Source organism: Schistocerca nitens, chromosome 9 (assembly GCF_023898315.1).
Source record: "Schistocerca nitens isolate TAMUIC-IGC-003100 chromosome 9, iqSchNite1.1, whole genome shotgun sequence".
Lineage (NCBI taxonomy): Eukaryota > Metazoa > Arthropoda > Insecta > Orthoptera > Acrididae > Schistocerca > Schistocerca nitens.
This window is the reverse complement of record NC_064622.1, coordinates 158,287,907-158,295,215: the sequence shown is the minus strand read 5'-3', so window position 1 is coordinate 158,295,215 and position 7,309 is coordinate 158,287,907. Positions and strand designations below refer to the sequence as shown.

The following is a 7,309-nucleotide window of genomic DNA, read 5'->3' as shown; positions in this document are numbered from 1 at the left end:
AGACGTCGTATCACATTTATTTTGACATAAAAACTGAAATTCATGATAAATTTTCTATGTTTTATGCAATATTGTAATTTATATCGTGGTCATGTGTCTCCGAATCTTAGTGCTGGTACACACTTTCATTGTATACGTTATTTTGCTGCTGTCATTTAATGAGATATAATTTTACTTTTCTACCATCGAAATTATGGCAAAAATAAATAATTTGAAATATTTCGTACATGAGATAGTATTTTCGACAAATTTAGAGGTCATTTGAACCAGAATGTACCAGTAATTAACTTCTTGGGTATCAGAAATTTTTTTAATATTCCATATTTAAAGTTAAAACCAGAAATGACTTTCTTTCTTGTCAGTTTATCATATTTCTCAAAACCTTAAATTTTAACACGGCAATTAAAAAGTATTACATCTGTTTCTGTACGTTTTGGAAATGGTTTCAACTAATTATTGTGTATAAAACGATGTAATTAAAATTTAAGCTCATCACTTACATGCAAAAATGTTTGCATCTGTACAACTAAAGTCAAAATAGAATATTTATCCCTGTAATTCAAGGTTTATTAAAATTACGTGAAAAAATATATGAATAATTACTCAACCAAAGCACGATGATAATGTAATGCTGTTAGACTCTAATGTGTTAGAGAGTAGTACTTGTAAGGTTACACCATGAGTAATTCTGTGAGCCACTGGATTTGGAAGAACAACGAGGAGCTAGTGTATGTGATGGCTTAAACGTCTTGTTCTTTACGATACCGTAATATTTAGTAGAACTGTGAAAGTTGCTTGTTAAATTGCGCTTTCACTTTCGCATACAATTATTTTACTTTCTGAAATGGCGAAAAAACCTCTGCAATATTGTGCAAGGGTATCCACCGCTCTGCTTCAATTACTCATGCAACCTCTTTGACTTATCTCTTTGTGGAACCACTGAAGCGTATTTGCTTTCGAGACCAAGAGACCGTATGGGTTTGAATTGGTGTTGCTTGGCATTGCACTGTGTGCTTTAGAGTCCGCAAGAGGTGGTCCAGAGGTCTGCGATGTTGCAGATTTCGGCTGAGATCTGTCCAGTCACTTTGCCGCGGTGGTTAATAGTATCAAGCTAGTATTCAGTATCTAAATCGTTGTGTAATATTAAGTATTTCAAGTATTTTGCTATCATTCCTCGTATAGAACTCGCAGTGAGATGTAACGTAAAGTTTTGTTGAGGCCCGTTGTGTTACATAGATTCAGGTCTCTTGTTTTCGTAAAACAGAAGCTGATTTATGGGATAAATTAACATCTTTTCAATCCTTTGCACTATGTATTCAGTTTCATCATCCCCTCTTGTACTGTGAATAGTTTGTTGCCTTTCTGGAAGACGTGTATGTTTCCTTGCTTTTCACTAAAACTTCAATTCATGTTTCGTGTATTGACAACGTATGTGTTTTCTGTTATCTGCTCCACAGTCTGAGAACAATACAGTAATTATATTCAGTGCTCATTATTTTCCTCATCCTAAAACAATCATTAATTCTTGAACGTTAGATAGCTGTTTCTCGTCACGTGCTCTTAAGACCTAAATCGCATCAGTGGTAAGTCAATGTGCGAACAAACAAGTAATTCAGCAGTACGCAGCTATTTCAGTTCAATAATAGTAAACGTCGAGCTCTGATCACGAGTAATTTACGGTTGCATCAAGGTAAGTTTTCGACGCTGTTGCCGAATGCAGATTGCTGTGGGAGACTTCTCACTGTGTTTCTTCGTATTACAATGAGATATTTTTTGGAATAACTAGTAGTGAGGACTCTCTAGTTTTCAATAATGTATACAGATTTTGCTTTTGAATTACGTCATCATCCTATTGGGTGGCGAAGTATTTCAGTGGTAACTCTTTTCGAGTCCACGTTCAGTAATTACACTCACGAGGAAACATCCACATAAAGCAGCTTTTGGCTATAAATAGAAATTATCCCCATTATATGTTTACTTATTATTGATGCCCAACTACGTGTCTATAGGAATCCATTTACCGTTCCGCATATTTACGTAGAGTGCCCTTCGTAAGTTTTGGGAGAAACAGAACAGTTTAGTGTTTACTTTGGTAAATAACAGGTAAACGTATTATGTTTGTTATTCCAGACAGACAGATATTCACAGAGCAATAAATTGAAAATTTTTCTGCATTTAGTGACTCACAAAAAAAATTCATATTTATGTGAAACAGCACAGATTTGCCTTCGAAAAAAATGGTTCAAATGGCTCTGAGCACTATGGGACTTAACATCTCTGGTCATCAGTCCCCTAGAACTCAGAACTACTTAAACCTAACTAACCTAAGGACATCACACACATCCATGCCCGAGGCAGGATTCGAACCTGCGACCGTAGCGGTCACGCGGTTCCAGACTGAAGCGCCTAGAACCGCACGGCCACACCGGCCGGCGATTTGCCTTCGAAAAAGTTTTGGGACAAAGTGAAGAAATAAACCAAAAACTAGGAAATAATGAGGTATTAGTACTTTGTACTTCTACCGCGACGTTGTAACATTTGTTTCAGCCGTTTTGGCATACTTTGTGAAAGTTTCTGTAAGTACGAAATACTTACATTTTCCCATTATTCTTGCAGTCGTCTCCTGACGTCTTGTTTGGACTGCGTGGGGACTTTTTGAGTATTTCTTTCTAATACATCCCATAAAATCTCTATGGGGTTCATGTCCGGACTTTGTGGAGGGGCACTGACAACTTTTACAAAGTTGTGCAGGAGCTACAACCGTATGATATAGGTCGCACATTTGGGGTCGTCGTACTAATAAAATTTGAAACAGTCTCCAATCCCCATATTTTTTGCGCTCTTGAAATTGTTCCTTAGAATCTGCAGGTATACATTTTTATCCATTGTCTCTTCAATGAAGACAAGCTCACTCACTCCCATACCATGTTTCACTGTAGCTTGCCTTTTTTTTCTTCCAGCTCTTTTTTGGGCTCCCGCCAGACCGTTATTCATCCATCCGGTCGTGATACGTTACATTCTGATTCTTCCAAAAAAAAAAAAAAATTGCTTGATTCCACCACTCCACGTTCTTGTTTGTGTGTTCCCTTGCGAATAGCAGAATTTTCTTCCCACTGGCAGGACTGATGTAAGGCTTCCTTCTTGCAGTTCGCCTTGGTAATTTTCTCTCTACAGTACTCTCCTGATTGTGCTAGGCCTGACCTCCTTCCGAAGCTCTTCCTCAGCCTCAATGGCAATTCGTGTAGCTGTGATTCGTGGATCTTTCTTGACCTTTTGTATTATTGCCCTCTCTTCTCCCCTCACAAATATCCTTAGACGGCCCGTCTGTGCAGATTTTATATCCTGTCTTCGTATTTATATCGACGTACGATATTCCCTACACTACTTTTCTTCATATTCAGTAACGTTGCTATTTCTCGGCATGTTCTTCCCTTTTCGTGATGGAATATTACTAACTTCCTTTGTACAAAATTGCTGTTTTCACCTCTACGCACCATTGTATACAATCACACTTGCGTTTCCTTTGAGCTCTCGACAGGTAATGACTGACATTGCAGGTAGTAACGAATTCCAGAGATATGCACACTGACGCTGTTGCCAACATTTGTCCAAAAACTTTTGAAGTGCAGAGTTTCATATCTCGCATTAAGAAATGGGTCTTGTTCTGTTGTAAATAAGCAAACATAAGTGATTGCACTTTTCATCGCCCATAGTTACACGTACAACTTGCAGAGGTACATCTGAATCAATACTATTAACATTAGACAGACACGCAACAATAAATACTGTAACAAATATAACTGAAGTATTTTAATGCAATGACTAGTTACTACAAACTGAATTTTTACCCAACCCATGTCCTGCATATTATGTTAAGTAAGTAAAATGTATTAACTACATAATATCGTTAGCAGAGACAGTCAATTCTTGTGCAGTGCCCAGTGCCGCCGTGATTTGTTTATGTTGACTTAGCGTGGACTCTGCAGCAGACGCTTCGGCGTAAACAGAATCACCTTGGCTCTGACTGCCGTGAGCGGACATCACTGCTTGTATGTTCTTATAGTAAACAACGTAAGACTTTACTCATAGGTTCAAAATGGTTCAAATGGCTCTGAGCACTATGGGACTTAACTTCTAAGGTCATCAGTCCCCTAGAACTTAGAACTACTTACACCTAACTACATCACACACAGCCATGCCCGAGGCAGGATTCGAACCTGCGACCGTAGCGGCCGCGCAGTTCCAGACTGTAGCGCCTTTAACCGCTTGGCCACCACGGCCGGCTTACTCACAGGTGCCATGGAGCAATTGGAAATGGTATCATGTCATTAGTCACCAGAATATTAATCTGTGATGAAATGTCCACTCTATTTGAATCCCATGAAAATAAGAACCTTTTCACAAAGTAATATGAGGTGATGTCAAAATTTATCCAACACACAAAAATTAACTGCAGAGCCTTCATGCACGCAATAGTAGCAGACAAGGAAATTGCCTCTTCGAAGCGTATGCTTCATTTCCTCCTCTCATATCAATGCCCTTGTTTTAGTATATGCTACGGTCGCAGGTTCGAATCCTGCCTCGGGCATGGATGTGTGTGATGTCCTTAGGTTAGTTAGGTTTAAGTAGTTCTAAGTTCTAGGGGACTGATGACCACAGCAGTTGAGTCCCATAGTGCTCAGAGCCATTAGAACCATTTTTTTTTGTTTTAGTATGAAGCGAGAAAAACACAAAAAACTGAAGTTTCTGAGGAGCATGTAAGTCATTTCCTCTTCTCGTATCATAACTTTTGTTTTAGTATGAAGCGAAAAATAAACAGTTTAGGGTTCTGAAGTATAATATGACAGCAGATTCTTATCGTAGGCCCTATCGGAAGCGCAAAAAGCAGGGAGCTCTCCACCCTTTTGCCTAACAGTGTTTCCTTTCATGCATTACTACCGCTCGCAGATTCTTATTTAACGACTTACGGGCATCAAGTTCTTCAGGAGAATGAGCCTAATGTTATTGTGCTAATAACATGGAAAAAAATTTTTAAAGACGAATTCCCCTAGAGCAGACTTCATTCAGTAAGTCGTCGGCAGACGGACGGAAACGTTAAACTAACGTCGCTTTCCGACTCATATTCAGTCCAAAATAAGGGGTTAGTAAGGTAGTTGAGTTTTCTAGCAATTACTCTTTAATAATTCCGACATGAGTACTCCGATAGCCAAAAGAAGCCGTTAGTGTGAAACCATTGGTAACTACTTTAATATCAAACTGCAAGAACTCGAAACAATACCTGGACTCTTCCCTTCGATGGGTAACCTCTTACTGTTATTTAGGATTATCTCTGGTCTAAGGGTAATGCAAATGGAACTTCACATTCATGAGGATCTTTCCACTGTTTTTGACAAACATCAGCAACATGTTCAAAATGGTTCAAATGGCTCTGAGCACTATGGGACTTAACAGCTGAGGTCATCTGCCCCTAGACTGAGAACTACTTAAACCTATCTAACCTAAGGACATTACACACATCCATGCCCGAGGCACGATTCGAAACTGCGATCGTAGCGGTAGCGCGGTTCCAGACTGAAGCGCCTAGAGTCGTTTGGCCACCCCGGCCGGCAGCAACTTGTAATCACTGCGATTAACAACTGTGTGATGATAATGGCAGAGGTTGCTAGTGGATGTGGTGGTGTTATGCTGTCAAACTGCTTACCCAATTAAAGATAGTGTGGTGGCGTCGTCGCTTCTCTTTATTTGGCATCAGCTTGAGTACTGTGATTTAACGAACACAGTACTCTATTCACGAGCTGCTAATGGTACAGTATGACTACAGAGATCATCGTGCAGCTATTACATTAATTCTGCAGTGAATTGCTTGACAAATACTACCGTTAGCTAAGCAGCTGAAATAACTCACTACACAGGTACTCTATGTTGCACTTGGTTAAGTGGTCAGCTCGCTGCAATCCCGCTTCTGCTGTTCATAAATACTTGTATACTGACCATTCGTTATTTGACTAAATATACGCTACAATCTGTTTTGCACCTATATGATATGGGTTAGCGCCATCACAAGGCAATGACTAAGGAATGGATGCCGTTGAAGTCACATTACTATTGATGGCAAGACAAATCTTTGCAAATCACCTGTATTGCTTCAAAAAACAATTGCAGCTTAAATATCGAAGGACAGACGTCCTCACTGTCACAGGGCATTGAAAAACAGCAACGGGGCAGCTGAAAATTTGTGCCCGACCAGGGTTCAAACCTGGACCTCCTGCTTACAAGGCAGATGCGCTGACCATTGCACTATCGGGACAACAGCCAACCTGCCTGCAGGACCTATCTACGCATGCTCCTCGTCAGACGCAAATTCCCATCTTTGCCGCGCCGCACGGGATTAGCCGCGCGGTCTCGGGCGCTGCAGTCATGGACTGTGTGGCTGGTCCCGGCGGAGGTTCGAGTCCTCCCTCGGGCATGGGTTTGTGTGTTTGTCCTTAGGATAATGTAGGTTAAGTAGTGTGTAAGCTTAGGGACTGATGGCCTTAGCAGTTAAGTCCCATAAGATTTCACACACTCCATCTTTGCCGCTTACCACATACGTCGCCCAGTCATCATCCAAACCTAACATTTCCAAGAAGGTGGATCACTAAATGTAGGTATTTTTCTTGGCCATCAAGGTCCGCGGACCTTATCCCTTTGGATTTTTGCCTGCGGGGATCGCTGAAAGGCGAAATAATAAAAAATAAATAAAAAAACACGATTCGATCGTTCACATTATGAATAGCGCAGCCCTCATGAAAGAACGCAAAGACGACCTTACAAGATATTTTGGTCCCTTACTTTAAACTACCTAAGATGATACTTGAACATTAATTATTTTCATTACGTAGGCGTGGCCTATATGAGCTGAATACTTTGCAGGAGGCCAAATAAATGCTTGATTTTATTTTAGGTGAGTGCCAGGCCCCCTACAACTTAATAATTTCGCGAAATGAAGTCCAGACCAGAGTTCACTGATCTGCCTTAACTGATATCGCTGAAAATATTTGAACTCTTGTAAATGCGAATTACTGAAATCCTCATACTCAAAGTAAATAGTGATTTAAAATGATTTAGTAGCCACTACTTATAATGAAACCTGCAAAATAACTTAATATTTGAATCTGCTGCGTAATGGCGGCCAATTGTTGCCCGTCAGCGATAAAGACTTTCGGGTGTCGTAGCAGCTGAAAAATACTAATTAATCTTTCTCTGCAAGTGAAACTTATATTACCTTCAAATAATAACAGGAGTTAGTTTTTATACATATAATTTACGT

The 7,309-nt window shown here is 40.0% G+C and overlaps 1 non-coding gene across 1 annotated transcript; it reads right to left on the bottom strand.

Moving 5' to 3' along the window:
* Window positions 1–6,234: 6,234 nt before the first annotated feature.
* On the bottom strand, window positions 6,235–6,307 carry Trnat-ugu (transfer RNA threonine (anticodon UGU)). Its single transcript has one exon. It is a non-coding gene; the product is annotated as a tRNA-Thr (tRNA).
* Window positions 6,308–7,309: the final 1,002 nt, after the last annotated feature.